Source organism: Gorilla gorilla, chromosome 6, assembly GCF_029281585.2.
Source record: "Gorilla gorilla gorilla isolate KB3781 chromosome 6, NHGRI_mGorGor1-v2.1_pri, whole genome shotgun sequence".
In the NCBI taxonomy this organism is placed as follows: Eukaryota; Metazoa; Chordata; class Mammalia; order Primates; family Hominidae; genus Gorilla; species Gorilla gorilla.
In genome coordinates, this window is record NC_073230.2 from 73,683,275 (window position 1) to 73,703,890 (window position 20,616).

Sequence of the window (20,616 nt, forward strand, 5' to 3'; positions counted from 1 at the left end):
TGTGGCAAAGTCCAGCCCTCAGGCCTTATAATACATACAATAATTTATACTGGAAAGAAAGCATTACAAGTGTAGAGAATGTGGCCAAGCCTTTATCTAGTTCCACACCTTAATTGTACATAAGAGAATTCATATTGGACAAAAATCTTATAAATGTAAAAAAATGTAACAAAGCCTTTAACCAACCCTCAAAGCATAATGAACCTAAGAGAATTTATTTAAAAACAGTTTTTTTTTCCTTCAGATGAAGTCTCACTTTTGTCATCCAGGCTGAAGTGCAGTGGCATGATCTCAGCTCACTGCAACCTCTACCTCCTGGGTCCAAGTGATTCTTCTGCCTCAGCCTGCCAAGTAGCAGGGACTACAGGCACATGCCACTACGCCTGGCTAATTTTTGTATTTTTAGTAGAGATGAAGTTTCACCATGTTGGCCAGGCTGGTCTTGAACTCCAGACCTCAGGTAATCCATCCACCTCAGCATCCCAAAGTGCTGGGGCTACAGGCGGAGGTCACCACACCTGGCCTGCCAGTGGTCTAAACTGAAAATAAGTTGAAGAATTTTGTTCTCATAAATCAAATTTGTATTCTTTTTTACCCTATTTAGATTTTTTAAAAAATTTTGTGGGTAGTTAGCATGCATACACATGCCGAGACCAGCTCGGTCAGGGAGACCCTAACCCAGTGGCACTAGAGGAATTAAAGACACATACACAGAAATATAGAAGTGTGAAGTGGGAAATCAGGGGTCTCATAGCCTTCAGAGCTGAGAGCCTCGAACAGAGATTTACCCACATATTTATTAAGAACAAGCCAGTCATTAGCATTGTTTCTATAGATATTAAATTAACTAAAAGTATCCCTTATGGGAAATGAAGGGATGGGCCAAATTAAAGGAATAGGTTGGGCTAGTTATCTGCAGCAGGAGCATGTCCTTAAGGCACAGATTACTCATGCTATTTTTGTGGTTTAAGAACGCCTTTAAGCGGTTTTCCGCCCTGGGCAGGCCAGGTGTTCCTTGCTCTCATTCTTGTAAACCCACAACCTTCCAGCGTGGGCTTTATGGCCATCATGAACATGTCACAGTGCTGCAGAGATTTTGTTTATGGCCAGTTTTGGGGCCAGTTTATGGCCAGATTTTGGGGGGCTTGTTCCCAACATACACACTTACAGCATATATGAGATATTTTAACACAGGCATATATTATTTAATTATCACAGCAAAGTAAATGAGGTATTCCTCATCACAAGCGTGTATTTATCCTTTGTATTACAAACAATCCCATTATACAGTTTTAGTTATTTCAATATGTGCAATTGAATTATTAACCACAGGGTCATTTTATGATCATAAAAATTACATGATTATAATCAATATCCATACATTTCTGAGTCTTAAATATTTTTAAAAACTTGTTTTATATGTATTTTTGTACATGTGCCTCTCTGCTGACAAACAAAAACAGGCTTTTAGTTTTGATTTACATAGAGTTACATATACAAACACATTTCTCTAAAGATATATCAGCCAGACACAGTGGCTCATGCCTGTAATCTCAGCACTTTGGGAGGCCTAGTGGGGCAAATAATTTGAGGTCAGGAGTTCAAGACCAGCCTGATCAACATGGTGAAACCCCATCTTTACTAAAAATACAAAAAATTAGCTGGGTGTGGTGATGCGTGCCTGTATTTCCAGCTACTAGGGAGGCTGAGGCAGGAGAATCACTTGATCCTGGGAGGCAGAGGTTGCGGTGAGCCAAGATGCCACCACTGCACTCCAGCCTGGATGACAGAGCAGGACACCGTTCAAAAAAAAAAAGATATACCGTATGTATAAGAAAGTTATGTAGCAAGTGAGTATGTTTGTGTGTGAGTCTGTATGCATTTTCAGAACAGAAGACCAATATTGAAACAAAAAAGATTATTTTAATAAGGTGGATAATTAACAAAAAACCTGGAAACCTCAGAGATCCTCAAAAAAATAAACCTATATTCTGTGTCTTGTATTGAATTCATTACTGTAAAATCATATCCCACCCAAATCTTATCGCAAATTGTAATCCCCACATGTTAAGGGAGGGACTTGGTGGGAGTTGATTGGAACATGAGGGTAATTTTCCCCCATGCTGTTCTCATGATTGTAAGTGAGTTCTCAAAAGATCTAATGGTTGTATAACTGGTGGTTTTTTCTGCTCTCTCTCCTGCTGCCTAGTGAAGAAGGTACTTGCTTCTCCTTTACCTTCCACTGTAATTGCAGGTTTCCGGAGACCTCCCCAGCCATGCAGAATTGTGAGTAAATTAAACCTCCTTTCTGTATGAATTACCCATTCTCTGGTAGTATCTTTATGGTAGTGTGAAAACAGACTAATACAGAAAATTAATACTGGGAGTTTGGGGCACTATAAAGATAATTGAAAATGTGGAAGTGACTTTGGAAATGGGTAATAGGCAGAGGTTGAAACAGTTTAGAGAGATCAGAAAAAGATAGAAAAATGTGGGAAAGTTTGGAACTTCTTAGAGACTTGTTGAATGCTTTTGACCGAAATGCTAAGAGTGATATAGATGACAAAGTCCAGGCTGAGGTGGTCTCAGATGGAGATGAGAAACTTATGTTTAAAGTGGAAGCAGAACATAAAAGTTTGGAAAGTTGGCAGCCTGATCATGATTTAGAATATAAAACCCCATTTTTTGGAAAGAAATTCGAGGCACTGCAGAAATTTGCAAAAGTAAAGAGAAGCTGAATATTGATAGCCAAGACAATGGGGAAAATGTCTTCAGGTCATGTTAAAGGTCTGAGGCAGGTCCTTCCATCATAGGCCAGGCGCCCTAGGAGGAAACACTGGTTTCACGTTCGACGTCCAGGGCCCCATTACTCTATGAAGCCTTGGGACTTGGTGCCCTGCATCCCAGCTGCTCCAGATCCAGCTGTGGCTAAAAAGGGCCAAGGTACAGCTTGGGTTATTTCTTTAGAAAGTGCAATCCTCAAGCCTTGGTGGCTTCCATGCGGTATTGGGCATGTCAGTGAACATAAGACAAGAGTTGAACTCTGGGAACCTCTGCCTAGATTTCAGAGGATGGATAAAAATGCCTGGATGTTCAGGCAGAAGTCTTCTACAGGGGCAGAGCCCTCATGGAGAACCAGTAATAGGGCAATGCAGAAGGGAAATGTGGGGTTGGAGCCCTCATGCAGAGTCCACCCTGAAGCTGTCTACTGGACTTGTGAGAAGGCCTCTATACTCCAGACCCCAGAATGATAGATCCGCCATGAGCTTGCACTGTGCACCTGGAAAAGCCACAGGCATTCAATTCCAGTCCATGAAGGAGCTGCCCAAGGTCATGAGGCCCACCCCTTGCATCAGCATGCCCCACATGTGAGACATGGAGTCAAACGAGATCATCTCAGAGCTTTAAGATTTAATGACTGCCCTGTTGGAATTCAAAATTGCATGAGGCCTGTAGCTCTTTGGTTTTGGCCATTTTCTCCCATTTGAAATGGGATAACTTATCTAAGGCCTGTACCCACACTGTATCTTAGAAGTTTCTACTTTGCTTTTGATTTACAGGCTCATAGGTAGCAGGGACTTGCCTTGTCTCAGATTGGACTTTGGAGTTAGACTTTTGGGTTGATGCTAAAATAAGTTAAGATTTTGGGGGACTCTTGGGAAAGCATGTTTGGTTTTGAAATATATAAAGTGTGTGAGATTTGGAAGGGGCCATGGGCAGATGATACTCATGGTGTTCTCACGACAGTGAGTGAGTTCTCATGAGACTGGATGGTTTTATAAGTGGTAATTTTTCCTGTTCTTCACTTAGTGAAAAAGATACCTGCTTTTCCTTCACCTTCTGCCATTACTGTAAGGTTCCTGAGGCCTCCCCAGCCATGCTGAACTGTGAGTCAAATTAGCCTCTTTTCTTTATAATTTACCTAGTCTTGGATGTGTCCTTACAGCAATGTGAGAATGGACTATTAGACACAGTAACTTAATAACAAAGGTATCATTATTATCTTTAATTTACAAAGAAAGAAACAGAGCCAGGGAGAGAAATAACTTGCCAGGGAGAGAAATAATAGCAGAACCAGTATTAAAAAACAAGCAACTTTGACTCCAGAGATAATACTCTTGAATACAACAATAAAAACCCTGTCAAACAGAAAAGAAGTTACCTTTAACATCCATTCTTAAAAATTTAACAAAAATGAAAATGGATACATTTGTATTGTTATATATGTATATATGTGAATGTATACTATAAATAAGAAATACTTCATACAAGCCAGAAAAAGATAAGTAATTCATGAATAAAATTGAAAAGTAGTTCAATTAATTATTATTTGCAGATGATATCTTTGTTTACTTAGAAAGACAACAAAAGCAACTGAAAGGCAATTTTAGAAATCTATTCAAGTGGGTAGGCAAAATTCTCAAGTGACCCTCAGATTCCCACTTCAGTGCACACCTGCTATGTAATACTTTTCTCTTGAGTGTGACAAAATGTGTGACTGTGGTGGGACATTATTCATGTAATTATATTACTAATGTATTGGCTTCCTGTTTATCATAAAAGAGATTATCTTGATTAGACTAAACTTAATCAGAGGTCTTTTTAAGAGAACGAGCACATCATGGAAAAACACCATGATGTGCAGAAAACAGGGTTTGAGAGCAGAGAACTGGTTTGACCACAAATTTACCAGGGCGGAGTTTTTCCCCACCCTAGTAAGCCTGAGGGTACTACAGGAGACCAGGGCATATCTCAGCTCTTATCTCAACCACAGAAGACAGACATTCCCAGAGTGGATGTTTATAGACCGCCCCCCAGGAATGCATTCGTTTCCCAGGGTTTTAATATATTAATATTAAAACCTTGCTAGGAAAAGAATTTAGTGATATCTCTCCTACTTGCATGTCCATTTATAGGCTCTCTGCAAGAAGAAAAATATGGCTCTTTTTGCCCGACCCTGCAGGCAGTCAGACCTTATGGTTGTCTTCCCTTGTTCCCGAGAAATCACTGTTATTCTGTTCTTTTTCAAGGTGCACTGATTTCATATTGTTCAAACACACGTTTTACAATCAATTTGTACAGTTAACACAATTATCACAGTAGTCCTGAGGTGACGTACATCCTCATCTTACAAAGATAACAGGATTAAGAGATTAAAGACAGGCATAAGAAATTATAAAAGTATTATTTAGGATAATACTTTATCCTAAATAAATGTCCATATTAAAATGAAATCTTCACAATTTTTGTTCCTCTACTGCGGCTCCAGCTGGTCCCTCCATTCAGGGTCCCTGACTTCCCGCAACAGGTCAGGAGTTCAATACTAGCCTGGCCAACATGGTGAAACCCTGTCTCTACTAAAAATACAAAAAAATTAGCTGGGCATGGTGGTGCATGCCTGTAGTCCCAGCTACTCAGGAGGCTGAGGCAAGAGAATGACTTTGACCTTCCAGGTGAAGGTTGCAGTGAGCCAAGATCACACCATTACACTCTAGCCTGGGCGACAGAGTAAGACTCCATCTGGGGAAAAAAAGAAAAAGAAAAGAAATATGTCAGAATGCCCTTTGTTGACAGATCCCAGACAAGACAGTCACATCACCTAATTGCTGGGGCCAATGATATGTCACAATTATCCATGTGGGCAGGGCCCAGAAAAAAAAGGATAGTCAAGTCACCTAAGTGCTGAGCTCATTGATATGTCACAAGTGTCGCTGTAGGCAGGCCCCATGTAGAAGAGGAGAATCACATCACTTAGGTGCTGGGTGCAATGTAATATCACTATCTTTCTGAGAGCAGGGCCCAGGCACACGAGTCACACCCCTTTGGTTCTTGGCCCAGGTATCTGTCACAATTTTATTTGTGAACTGGGCCATCTGGAGAGTCAAATTACTCACATGTTGGACAAAGGTATATGTCCTAATAACACTGTGGAAAGGTCCAGTGATAAGTTCCACCATCCTGCACATGTCTTGACTCCAGGTAAAAAATTCATCATTGTGCTTGTAATTTGGTCCCAGGTATATGGCACAATACAACCTGTGGGGAGGAAGAGGCCAGAAAAGACACATCACTTGGGTGCTGGTCCAGAGACATGTCACAATCCCCCTTGTAGGCAGAACCCTGGCAGAAGAGTCACATTACTTGGCTGCTGGGCCCAGTGATATATCAAAATCCCCCCTGTAGGCAGAACCCTGGCAGAAGAGTCACATTACTTGGCTGCTGGGCCCAGTGATATATCAAAATCCCCCCTGTAGGCAGAGCTTAGGCAGGAAAGGGGAATCACTTCACCTAAGTAATTAGCCTAGACAGGTGTCACAGTGGCCCCCATGGGCACAGCGAAAGCAGGAGAGTGACATCACCTTGCTGCCAGGCTCAGCAATGGGTCACAATCTCTCCAGTGGGCAGGAACTAGGCAAGAGGAGAATCACATCACCTAGGTGCTGGGCTAAGTGATATGTTCCAATGCTTCCTGTAGGAAGAACTCAGTCAGGAGAGTCACATTACGTGGGTGCAGTACCCAGCTAAATGTCACAGTGCACTCTAAGTGCAGAGCCAAGGCAGTAGAATGAAGTCACATCACCTATGTAATGAACCCAGAAATAAGTCACAATGCTTTTTGTAGGCAGGGAGCAGGCAGGGGAGTCACAGGACCTGGGTTGATGCTGGTCACTATGAAATGTAAAAATGCCCTTGGCAGGCAGGGCCCAGGAAGGAGTTTCACATTACTTAGGTGGGTGGCCCAGGTATATGTCACAATTTTATCTGTGGGCTGGGCCTAGGAAAGAGTCAGATCATTCAGGTTCTGGGCAAAGGTATATTTCCCAATCACACACTTGGGAATGTACAGAAATGAGTTTCACAGTTTCACACGAGTCCTGGCTTCATGTATGAGAGGCAACCCCTCCTGTGAGTGGGGTTCAAGTAAAGGAGATACAGTCTCAACAATGCACAAAATCCATGCACAACAGCCCCAATCTCACCTGCAGATTGTGTTCCAACAGGGAACTCACAGCCTCACAGGTCTGCCGAATCATGGTTCGAGAGTCACCAAACCACCTGGAAACCAGATCCACATATGAGAGTAATAAATCCAACTTGCAACTGTTTTTATGTGTGAGATTAACTGCCTCATTCGTAGGCTCTGTTTATGTGTAAGAATGAAGAGCCTGTCGGCTGGGTCTGCATACAAGAGTCACAATCTCAGCTGTCAGCTAGGCCTTGTTATCAACTCTATCACTCTAGGGCTTCCTATGATAGTCCTGAGTGTTGTAATGTTCTGTGAACTTTATACAAGTAGGAGACCCAGGACATTACCTATGGCCTAAGCCTGGCTACAAAAGTCAAAATATCTCCCACTGGCTGTGTCCAGGTAAGAGAGTCATCAGTGTGATTGTGAGCTGGGCCCAGGTATATGCCACAATTTCACCTGCCAGCAAGAACAAAACAGGAGAATCACATCACCTGGGTGCTAGATCCAGTGATACGTCACAATGTGCACTGTAGGCAGGGCACAGGCAGGAGAGTCACATCATCTGAGTTCTTGGCTCAGCAGTATGTCACAATCCCTTCTGTAAGTAGGGCCCAGAGAGCAAGAAAAATCACATTACCTAGCTGCTGAGCCTGGCAATGTCACAATGCTCCCTGTTAACAAGGCCCAGGAAAGAGCACAGAGTCATATCACACAGCTGATTGGCCCAGAAATTTGTCAAAATCTTCACTGGTGGCAGGGCACAGGAAGAAAAGGAGAGTCACATTACCTAGGTGATGGACCCAGCCAAATGTCATGAACTTGCCTGTAAGCAGGGTCCAGGCAGGACAGGAGAGTCACATTACCTAGGTTATGGGCCCAGAGAGATTTCACAATTTCTACTGAGACCAGGGTCCTGGAATGAGAGAAAAGTTATACCACTTCTGTGAGGTGTCCAGAGGTATGTCACAGTGACCCCTTTGGCCTTGCCCACACAGGAAATGGGAGTCATGTCACAATTTTTCCTGAAGGCAGGGCCAAGGCCCAGCAATATGTCACAATCCCTTCTAAATGCACAAGCAGCAAAGAAGAATCACATGACTTAGGTACTGGGCACAGAAATATGTCACAATCCCCAGTGGAGGCCAAGACAAGGCAAGTCAGTAGAGTCATATCACATAGGTGATAAGTCCAAAGATATGTCACAATGTACCTGTGGTAAGGCCTGGGCTGGAGAGTTACATCACCTAGGTACTTTGATCCAGGTATATGTCATATTCCCAACTGTTGGCTGGGCCCAAGCAAATTAGTAAAATAAATTAGGTGCTGTGTGAAAGTATACGCCACAATCACACCTGCAGGAAGGACCAGGAATAAATTTCACAATTCTACGTATTTCCCAGCTTTAGGTCTGAGAGTCTACACTTCTGGTGAGTTGCATCCAAATACACGAGACACAGTCTTAACACTGGACAGGATCCGTGCATGAGAGCTCCATCTCCACCTGCAAACAGAGTCCCCATAAGATAGGCACAGCCTCACTAGGGTGCTGAATCTTGGTCTCAGAGTCACTATTTTACCTGTTGACCAGTATGTGAATCAAACTTTCAACTTTTCATTGCCTCTGGGCATGAGATTCAGAACCTCAACAGTGAGCTGTGTCTATATGGGAGAGTGACCATCCTTATTGTTGGCTGGGTATGCATATGAGATTCACAATTTCCTCTATGTTTTTGGCTCTGTTATGACACTCTTTATACCATTTGAGATCTTCACACAACATGCTTGAGAGGGGAATTCTGCTCTGAGAACTTTATGTTTTTATGGATCCAAGATCTTACCCGTTACCCTAAGCCCAGGCAGAAGTTAACACATTTTCTCTTGCCTGGGTCCAGGTATGAGAGTCATCACCATGTTTGTGAGCTGGGCCCAGAAATGAGTCACAATCTTACCTGTGGTCAGGAGTGTCAACACAGCCCGATACAAAGTTGCATACAGTATAATAGGGCATTATACTGTACGCATGAGTGTTGTGATTTTTTGTGACCTTTGTACAGTTAGAAAACCCAGAACCATCCCCATTTTCCCAAGCGTAACAATGAGACAACGTCTCTTCTATTAGCTTGGTCCAAGTATAAGAGACAACACTGTGCCTGTGAGTTAGTCAAGAAATGACTTCCCCTTCGACCTGTGGCCAAATCCACATATGACAGTCACGATTCCAACTGTGGTCTGCATCCATATGTGAGATTTATAACCTCACCAGTGGGCTGTGTCTAGGTTTAAGAGTGATAATCCCATTGTTGGCTGGATGTGCCTGTGAGAGTCACAATCTCACCTGCTTGTTGGACTGCATTATGACACAGCTCATAAAACTCATGGACTTTATAAAATATTTATGTCATATTTCCTGTGACCTTTTATAAGGAAATGCAGACCCTTACCTGTGTCCCTAAATCTAGCCAGGGGAGTAAAAAATCTGTTGTATTTGCTGGGTCTGTGTATGAGAGTCATCATCATGTCTGCTAACTGGGCCTGGGTATATGTAACAATTTCACTTCAGAGTGTGGATCAGGTAAAACAGTCATATCATCTGAATTCGGGGCCAGGGATATGTCAACATTCTCCTTGTGTGCAGTGCCATGGCAGGAAAGCCACATCACCTGAGTGCTGGGCTTAGTGATATGTTACAACACATGCTGCGAACATAAGAGGATAGTCACATCACTTAAATGTTGGGCCCAGAAATGTCACAATTCCCACTGTCGGCATGGCCCAGGCAGGAGGGTAACATCATTTGGGTGCAGGATCCAGCGATATGTTACAATTCTTACTGGAAGCAGGACCCAGGCAGAAGGGAAGAGTAACATCACCTAGGTGATGGGTCTAAAAATATACTATGATTTCCCCTGTGGGCCACATTCAGGCAGAAAAAGATGGTAACATAACCCAGGTGATATACCCAGAGATATGTCCAAATTTCCCCTAAGAAAAGGGCCAAGAACAGGAGAGTAACATCACCAAGGTGCAGGCCAAATATATGTCACTGTCTCGTGTGTTTTATCCAGGCAAAATAATCAAATATCATGAGCTGGGCCAAGGTATATGTCACAATCACACCTGCAGGAATGTCCAGAGATTAGATTCACAATCTCACATTGGTCCCAACACCAGGTATGGGAGCAAACACTTGTGAATTGGGTACAAGTTTGCAAGTCAGAATCTCAGTGGTGACCTGGACTCCTGCATGAGAGCCCCAAGACCCCTGCAGATCTTTTCCTGGTAGAATAGTAACAGCCTCACACGTGTGCTGAATATATGAAAGTCATCATCTTTTTCTGTGGAACAGATTCACATATAAGAGTCACAGTTCCAACTTTTGACTGTCTCTCAGCATAAGATTCAGAAGCTCAGTGGTGACTGGGCTGTGTCCATGTGGCAAAGTGACAATCCTGACTGTTGGTTGTGCCTATGAGAGTCACAGTCCCATCTGTGTGCTGAGCCCTGTTATGACACTCTCTGTGCCACTCAGGAACTTTATAAAATATGCATGTGAGTGTTGTAATCTCTGACCTTTCTACAAATAAAAGACCCAGTAGATTGCCTATTACCATAAGACTATTTGGAAGAGTCAAAATCTTTTCTATTGTCTTGGTCCAGGTAAGAGAGTCATCATTATGCCTGTGAGTTGGGCTTAGGTGTATGTCACAATCTCACATATGGGCAGGGACCAGGCAGAAGTTCACATCACCTTAGTGCTAGGCAAGGAATATGCCAATATTTCCCTTGTGAGCAGGGCCCAGGAGGAGAGTTACATCAACTGGGATCTTGGCTCAGTGATATGAACAATTTCTTCTGTAGGCCGAGCCCAGGCAGGAAAAGAGAGTCAACATCATGTAGGTGCTAGGCAAAGCATTATGTCTCAATGTCCCCTTTAATCTTGGCTTAGGCCAGGGAGCAGAGTCATGTCACATAGTTTATGGGCTCATTAATATGTCACAATCTTCAGTGGGGCTTGGCCCAGCTGGGAGTGTAGAGTCACATCTCCTAGGTGATGAACCCAGAGATCTGTCACAATGCCTTCTATAAGTTGGGCCTAGAAAGAAAGGGAGAGTCACATCACTAGGTGATTGGCCCAGAGATATGTAAAAATTTCTCCCGAAGGCAGGGCCCAGGCAGGAGCATCACATCACCTATGTAGCCCAAGTATATGTCACAATTTCAACTATTGGCTGGGCCCAGGCAAAAAAGTAAAAGCAGTCAGGTGCTAGGCAAAGGTAGATGTCACAATAGCACTTGCAGAAAGATCCAGAAATAAAATTTCTAATCTTGCAAATGTCCCAGCTGGAGGTATGGGAGTCAACGTCTCCTGTGAGTTGAGTCTATGCATGCAATTCACAATCTCAACAGTGGACAGGATCCATACATAAGAGCCTCAACTCCACCTGCACACAGTGTCTTAGTAGGGCAGAGACACCCTAGCAGGAATGCTGAAGTTTTGTCCAAGAGCTGAGGCAGGAGAATTGCTTGAACCTGGGAGGTGGAGGTTGCAGTGAGCAGAGATGGTGAGACTGCACTTCATCCTGGGCGACAGAGTGAATCTCCCAGGTTTGAGACTGAGAACCTCAAGAGTGGGCTGTATGCATGTGTTGAGGGTGAAAATCTTAATTGTTGGCTAGGTGTACCTATGGGAGTCACAATTTCACATGTGCACTGGCCTGTTACAACATCTTTGTACCACCCAAGGTCTTTGTAAAATATGCATGAGCATCCTAATAGTCTGTGACCTCTCTACATGTAGAATACTCAGGAGCATACCTGTTGTAATAAGCCTAACTACAATTAAAATCTCTCTTATTGGCTGGGTCCATGTATGACAGTTATCATCATGCCTGTGAGTTGGGCCTAGGTATATGTCAATCCCATCAGTGGGCAGGAACCAGATAGGTGAGTCACGTTACGTTGGTTCTGTGCCAGGGATATGTCACAGTACCCACTGTAGGCAGAATGCAGGCAGGCATGTGGGTGCTTGGCCCCGTGATATGTTTTAGTCTTTTCTGTAGACAAGGCCCAGGCAGAAAGGGAAAGTCATATTATTTGGGTGCTGGGCCCAGTGATTTTCACAATCCCCTTTGTAATCAGGGCCCAGGCAGGAGAGAAGAGTCATATCGCCTAGATAATGGGCCTGGTGATATGTCACAATCTTCACCTGGGGCAGGGCTAAAAGGGGAGAGTCACATTACCCATGTGATGGGCTCAGAAATATGTTTCACTGCTGCCTGTAGACAGGTCCTAGGGAACAGAAGTAAGTCACATTCCTAAATGTTTAATCCAGAGGTATGTCACAATACCCCTTAAGGGCAGGGCCCAAGAAATAGAGTCATAGGCCGGGTGTGCTGGTTCACCCCTGTAATCCTGGCACTTTGGGATGCTGAGGCAGGCAGATCGCCTGAGGTCAGGAGTTCAAGACCAGCTGGCCAATATGGTAAAAACCCCGTGTCCACTAAAAATACAAAAATTAGCTGGGAGTGGTGGTATGCACCTGTAATCCCAGGTACTTGGGAGGCTGAGGCAGGAGAATCACTTGAATCCGGGAGGAGGTTGTGGTGAGCCAAGATCGCCCCACTGCCCCACTCCAGCTTGAGTGACAAAGTCAGACTCTGTCTCAAAACAAATAAACAAAAAAAAAAAAAGAAAGAAATAGAGTCATAGACCAGCTTGGGCAACACAGGGAGACCTCGTCGTTAAGAAAAATTTAAAAATTAAGCTGGGCATGGAGGCGTGCTCTTGTAGTCCTAGCTATTGGGAGGCTGAGGTGGGAGGATTGCTTGAGTCTGGGAGGTTGAGGCTGCAGTGAGTCGAGATGGCGCCACTGCACTCCAGCCTGGATGACAGAGTGAGACTCTGTCTCAAGAAAAACAAAACAAAAAACAAAAAACCTTTTTCCTCTCAGTTAGGATCTGGTTTCCATCCTGCTAGTCACCCTTTCAGGTCTTTGCTTCCGTGTAACCTGCTTGGGGCAGTGCTCCTCCCCCAACCTCAGTGTTCCTGTGATACTAGGTACTTCCATTCATTCCATCCATAACAGGGGAAGGTGGAATAAGGAAACCACCTTCACCTTCATTCCCAATTGCAAGACAAATGCTTGGGAGTAGGGTGGTCTTGATTTAAGGATTTAATCTGGTAGATCCTTACAGGCAGTGACAGCAAAGCCTTAGCCAAATCATCAGAAGTGCAAAAGGTCTACTCTGGAGATGGGGAAAATGGAATCCGTGTACATAAGAAAAAGGAGGCACAGGGCTGGCTTGTGAGAAACAAGAACGAGGTAAGCCACTGAGAGACGGGACACTGGAAAAGAGAGAAGAAAGAGAGTCAAGAAGGATGAAGGAGCTCTGAGAAGTGAGATGCTCGGTGCTACTGGGAAGAGGATAGAGGGGTGGCTCAAACCCTCATTAGAATCAACTGCTGCTCCCACCAACACCACAGCGACTGGGTGTTTGTTTCAAGAATAGAACAGGGCTGAGTTCCAGATCCGGGCTGTCGTGGGACCTAACAGGGACCCTTCATGGGGACAGCAAGAAGGTTCACTGACTGACCCAATTCAGAGGAAGGAGGAACCTGACCTTCAAAATCACTATGACCATCAGAATGCCTTAGGAGATCAAAGAAATACTGGAGTGGGTGTGAGACCTTTAACAAATGTGTGCACTCAAACAGTGCAAAGGCAAACCTCCTGGTGGGTAATCAGAATTCAGACCCCACCTCTAGAGAGCTTTCTCTGGCCAGCAGCAGAGGAGGAAGTCAGAGATTCAAAGCAGGCTGGAGATGCGATGCACTTTTGCTGACTTTGAAGATGGAGGGAGCAAATTGAGTAAAATGTGGGGGGACATCTACTTACAGAGAGCGGGTCCTAGCTAGCAGTGAACAAGGGAACAAGGATCCCGGTCCTACAACCATGAGGAATTGGAAATTGGCAACAACCAGAATGGGTTTAGAAATGGGTTCTTCCCAGCACCTCTAGATGAGAGCCCAGCCTGGTTGATATACTGACTTCAGCGTTGTGAAAACCAAAGCATAGAGCCCAACGGAGTCTTCTGGACCCTGAACCATAAGTTCTACAGGACCATGAGCTAGCAAATGGGTGTGTTCTAAGCCACTACATTTGTGGGGACTTGTTATGGAGCAATAGAAGACTAATATACCTCTCATGTCCTGCCCGGTGGTGACCTCAGCAGCACTTTCTAGGTCTAGGGGACTCATGTAATATACTTTTTTTTCAAGACAGAGTCTCGCTCTGTCACCCAGGCTGGAGTGCTATGGCACAATCTCAGCTCACTGAAACCTCTACCTCCAGGGTTCAAGCGATTCTTGCGCCTCAGCCTCTCGAGTAGCTGGGACTACAGGCATGTGCCACCATGCCTGGCTAATTTTTGTATTTTTTCTAAAGACAGGGTTTCGCCATGTTGGCCAGGCTGGTCTTGAACTCCTGACCTCAGGTGATACACCTGCTTCAGCCTCCCGAAGTGCTGGGATTACAGGTGTAAGCCACTGAGCCCGGCCATATCAACTTTTTAAATTATAATTTAATAAAATGAGAAATCAATAGCCAAAGAAAAATTTAAAAACTCACAAATATGTGGATAGTAAACAACATGTTCCTGAACAGCCCATGGGTCAAAGAGAAAAACCAAAGGGAAATCAGAAAGTATATTGACAAAAAAAGAAAATAGAAACAACATACAATAACTTCTGAGATACAAAAAAAAAAAAGACAAACCCACAAAACAGTTCTAAAACAGAAATTTATAGAGCTATATTGCTATATTAAGAAAAAGGAAAAGATGTCAAATAAAAAACATAACTTTAATCCACAAAATACTTGAAAAAGAACAACTAAATAATACCAGCATTAGCATAACAAAAAAAATAGGCCGGGCTAGGTGGCTCTTGCCTGTAATCCCAGCACTTTGAAAGGCCGAGGTGGGTGGATCACCTAAGGTCAGGAGATCAAGACCAGGTTGCTCAAAATGGTGAAACCCTGTCTTTACTAAAACTACAAAAATTAGCCAGGCACGGTGGCACAAGCCTGTAATTCCAGCTACTCGGGAGACTGAGGCAGAAGCATCGCTGGAACCCAAGAGGCAGAGGTTGCCATGAGCCGAGATCATGCCACTGCACTCCAGCCTGGGCGACAAGAGCGAAACCCCGTCAAGAAAGAAAGAAAGAAAGAAGAAAGAAAGAAAGAGAGAGAGAGAGAAAGGAAGGAAAGAAGAAAAAGGAATAAAAATTAGAGCAGAGATAGATTTCATAGATACTTAAAAGACACAAAAAAGATAAGAAGCAGAGAAAGAATTTACATATAAAATGTATCTAAATTAAAAAAAATTTCTTTTTTTAAAAAAGAAGAGGCCAGGCGTGGTGCCTCACGCCTGTAATCCCAACACTGTGGGAGGCCAAGGTGGGTGGATCATGAGGTCAGGAGTTCAAGACCAGCCTGACCAACATGGTGAAACCCTGTCTCTACTAAAAATACAAAAATTAGCCTGGTGTGGTGGCTCACACCTGTAATCCCAGCTACTCGGGAGGCTGAGGCAGGATAATTGCTTGAACTCAGTAGGCAGAAGTTGCAGTGAGCTGAGATTGAGCCATCGCACTCCAGCCTGGGCAACAGGATGAGACTCTGTCAAAAAAAAGGAGTAAATTCTTTTTTTTATTTTTAAGTTGGATGATTGTCTTATTTTTATTTTGTATTTACGCTTACAATAAGCAGGCCCAAAAAATTTATCCTGAACTCATCGTCATTTGATTTCCAGTAGGGTTTGTATTTAGGCACCAGCGGTGTGGTTTTGAGTTTGTAAAAGAGCGTTTGTGGGGGAAAAAAAAAAAAAAAGGCAGAATAAGAGAACCTGATATAAAAAGTCTATGGGGGCAGGGCTCAGTGCCTCACTCCTGTAATCCCAGCACTTTGTGGAGGCTGAGGTGGGTGGATCATCTAAGGTCAGGAGTTTGAGACCAGCCTGGCCAAAATGGCAAAACCCCATCTCTTAAAAATACAAAAATTAGCCAGGTGTAGTGGCACGCACTTGTAATTCCAGCTGCTTGGGAGGCTGAAGCAGAAGCATCACTGAAACTCAGGAGGCAGAGGTTGCCGTGAGCCAAGATCCTGTCATTGCACTCCAGCCTGGGCGACAAGAGTGAAACTCGAAAGGAAAGGAAAGGAGAAGGAAAGAAAAAGAAAGAAAGAAAGAAGGAAAAAAGGAGAGAAAGAAACAAAAGAAAGAAAAAAAGAAGAAAGAAGAAAGAGAAAGAAAGAAAAAAAGAAAGAAAAAGAAAAAAGAAAGAAAGAAGAAAGAAGAAAGAAAGAAAGAAGGAAAGAAAGAAAGAAAGAGAAAGAAAGAAAGAAAGAAAGAAAGAAAGAAAGAAAGAAAGAAAGAAAGAAAGAAAGAAAGAAAGAAAGAAAGAAACCTATGGGTAGGGAACAGTACACAGTTGGTGAAAAGACTGGTTAGGGCTACAGAGACTGGTCCAGGCAAGATAGCTCTGACTTATAAATGTGTGCATGCAGGCAGATGGGAGGGATGGATGACCCAGAATCCTAGGCTAGTGGAGAAAACGGGTCACTGGTGCAGATTCAAGATCTGGGCATAAAAAGAAACCATGAGTCCTCTGGGCACTTACGTAGCCTATAGGTGGAAAACTCTAGCAACAGAAGTAATTTCAGCACAATTTCTGAAGGTGAAGCCTTGTCATGGGAGGAGTGTAGCTACCTCACTGCCCAGGGTGCATGGGTGTGAGTGTGCAGGAATCACTTTCTAGCAGCCAGGTGGGGAGAGGAGTCCACCCTCAGAACTGCTTTCCTTTGAGTTCTCAGTTCCCCCTGAACCCGGATGAGACATGGAATCACAGGACAATTCACAGCGCAACAGCTTGTGTGCTGAAGAATAGAGTCTCCATTCCCCAAAAGACTCACAGTCTCTCTCCAGCCAAGGCTGCAGTGATGTCTTTCTTTTTAGACCAAACACACAGCATTTGCTGACACCAGCCAACTATTCAGCATCAACTGGGTGTTCAACAACTCAATTCTGACAGAATCAAGAGTCATGATGGACCCAACCACATCAGGACTCAGTTCCTCAATACAGTCCCCAATGCACACACCAGTGACAGGAACCATGGGCCCATCTATGCCTATAAGCAGCTATCTATAAATTATGGGCTTTTTAAAACTTCTCCCTGAAGTTTAATAATTTGATAAAACTACTCATAAATTTGATAGAACTTTACCAGGTTATTATAAATAATATAATTCAGAAAATGCCAATTGGAAAAAAATGTATAGGGCACAGAAAAGTGGGAGAGAAAGACGGGGTGGATGGCGAGTCCTGGTAAATAGCTACAATTAAGGAAACTCTCTAATGCTTTGTGTTCTGTAAGAACAACTTACTGCAAAGAAAGATCCTTACCATTATGACTGATGGTCAGGATCATTACCATTGTTCTTCACACACAATTAAATAATTTTATCTTCAGGGTTCACAAGAAAATACCTGTTAAGCAAACTTTGCTTAAGTTTTTATCTTTCCCCCAGACCCTTGGACTCTGCTCCACCTCCAGTCTGAGCAAACATACAACTCCTCTTCATGTCCCTCACAAGAACAGGCTGACTTCAGGGTGCAACATTCTCTATTGCATTGATTTTTCCACCCTCCATTCTGCCCTCCTCTCCCACCTTCTTTCTAATCTTTCTTGCTCCTCCATATGAATGACAGCCCTTTTCAGCCTAACTTTGAGACATATGTAGCTATTATGTTTGGTGCTTCCCCCATTGCAACACTATTAATTTTATTTGAAACAGAGTCTCACTCACTCCAGGCTGGAGTGCAGTGGTGCGATCTCGGCTCACTGCACCCTGTGCCTCCGGGGTTCAAGCGATTCTCCTGCCTTCGCCTCCCGAGTAGCTGGGATTACAGGCACCCACCACCACGCCTAGCTAATTTTTGTATTGTTAGTAGAGACAGGGTTTCACCATGTTGACCAGACTGGTCCTGAACACCTGACCTCAAGTGATCCATCTGCCTTGGCCTCCCAAAGTGCTGGGATTACAGGCATGAGCCACTGTGCCCAGCCACAACACTACTTTAGAATAAAGTTATTTCATACCTACATATAAATTTATTTTATTTGACAATATCTGAAAACAGCCCCAAAACAATAACAATTACATCCTACAGAGGACGTCAAAACCCTCCTCCCATCTCGACTCTCACTGCACCTGCCCATAGATCCCCACAGTTGACATGGTGACATATACTTTGACCCAGCTTACAGGCATTACACGTAGGCCCAGTCAAAGAGAGAGATTTAGACTCTCATAGATAGGCCTAGGGCAAGGGGTAAGGTCCTGGGTCTTCTACTTGTATGAAGATCACAGAGGATTATGACACCCATGCATATCCAATAAACCCCATGGGTGGTACAGAGAGTCTCATAACAGGGCCCAGAACACAGGTGAGATTGAGAGTCTTGTAGGAACACACAGCCAAAAGTAGAAATTGTCACATGCCCATGTGTACACAGCTCATGATTGAGGTTCTGAATCTCAAACCCAGGGGCAGTCAAGAGTTGTAATTGTGACTCTCATATACGGATCCAGTCCACAGGTGAAGTGGGGACACTCCAACCAGGATTCAGCACACCATTGAGGTTGTGACACCCCTACTGGGACACAGCTTGGAGAAGGGATTGGGGCTCTCATGAGAGGATGCAATCCACTATTGAGATTGTGACTCATGTACTTGGACCTAAGTCTCAGGAGTTGTTGACTCTTACACCTGGAGTGGGGAAATGTGGGTAAGTGGGAGTCTCATTCCTGGGCCTTCCTGCAGGTGTAATTGTGACATGCACTTCTACCTAGAACCTTAGTAATTTGCTAGTCCTTCTGGTCTCAACACACAGATATCTTGTGACTTATACCTGGGCCAAGCACCTAGGTGATGTGACTATTTTGTCTGGCCACTTCCTTCAAAGGAATTGTAATATATCTCTTTACTGAGCACCTAGGTGATGTAAATCTTCTTTCCTGCCTGGACCCTGCCCACAGGTAAAGTTATGACATATCACCAAGCCTAGCACTTAATGACATGACTGTCCTGTCTTGTTTGTGCCCTGCCCTGAAGAAGCATTGTGACATTACTGGCCTAAGTAAAAAGGTAATTCAGGTCTTCTGCCTGGGACGTGTGCACAGGGGGGGATTGTGAAATATTTCTCGGCTGGTCAACATGATGATGTGATTCTCTTCTCTTGCCTGGAACTGTTTTACAGTTGTCATTGTAACATACTGCTGGGCCCAGTACTGGGTGAAGTTATTCTTCCCCCAGGGCCCAGCCCACAAGTGGCATTGTGGCATCTCTCTAGGCCCATCGCCTAGGTGATGTGACTCTGTTCTTCCAACTGGACACTTTCCACAAAAGGAATTGTGACATATAGCTGGAACCAGCTCCCTGGTCATGGAACTGTACTGTGTTGGCCCTGTGCAAAGGGTGCATTGTGATATATATTGCTTGGCCAAGCAGCTAGGTGATATGACTCTCCTGAATGGGCCCTGCTCTCAGAGAGGATTTTCACCCATCACTTGGCCAATCATAAAGGTGATGTGTCTCTCCTCTGTTGCCTGGACTCTTCTCAAAGTAAGAATTATGGTATATCACTTACCCAGCACCCAGGTGATATGACTCTTATGTCTGGTTCCTGCCCACAGGTGAAATTGTGACACATACATGGTCATGCTCAAAGGTGAGATGATGACTCTCATACTTGGATCCAGCTAAGAGAACAGATTTTAACTCTGATATCTAGGCTTAGGGCAACAGGCAAGGTCCTGGGTCTCCTACTTAAATAAAGGACATAGTGTATTATGATACTGAGGCATATTGTATGAAGCCCGCATGTGATACAGTGTCATAACAGGACCCAGAACAAAGGTGACATTGTGACTGTCATATGCACATCCAGCTGATAGAATTGTCACCCTCACACATAGTCAGTGGTCACTGGTGAGGTCCTAAATCTCACACGTAAATGCAATCCAGACTTGGAATTGTGACTGTCATATGTAGATGCAGCCACAGGTGAGACAGTGACTCATTTTTGAACCCAGCTCACAGGAACAGTAATGAAACTAATACCTGGACCCAGTCAATAGCAGAAATTCACAATCTGGGACATTTTCCAGCTAAAGGTATAAGAGTCAACACCTCTTGTGGGTTGAGTTCAACTATGCAAGTCAATCACAACAGTGGACTAAATCAATGCATGAGAGCCCAAATCTCACCAACAGATTGTGTTTTGATAGGGGAAGCACAGCCCCCAGGTGTTCTAAATCCTGGACTTGGTGTCATCACCTCATCTGTCGATTGGATTGATGCATGAGATTCACGATTCCAACTCTACTGGCTCTTGGTGTGTGATTCAGAACCTTAACAGTGGGTTCTGTTAATGTGGAAGGGTGACAATCCTTACTTTTGTCTGAGTTTGCATACAACAGCCACAATTTTCCCTGTGTGCTGGGCTCTATTTTGGCACTCTGTAGCACTTGAGGGCTTCATACAACATGCATGCAAGTCATAATAGTCTGTGACCATCCTGCAAGT

The 20,616-nt window shown here is 43.9% G+C and overlaps 1 protein-coding gene across 1 annotated transcript in view; it reads left to right on the top strand.

Annotated features, from left to right (window-relative positions):
- The first annotated feature begins 8,217 nt into the window (after positions 1–8,217).
- The window catches only part of ZNF679 (zinc finger protein 679), a 38,127-nt gene continuing 25,728 nt past the window's right edge, over positions 8,218–20,616 (top strand). Inside the window, exon 1 of the mRNA XM_019030791.2 lies at positions 8,218–8,397. The gene's annotated coding sequence lies outside the window, so the exon portion shown is untranslated. The remainder of the gene's footprint in view (positions 8,398–20,616) is intronic.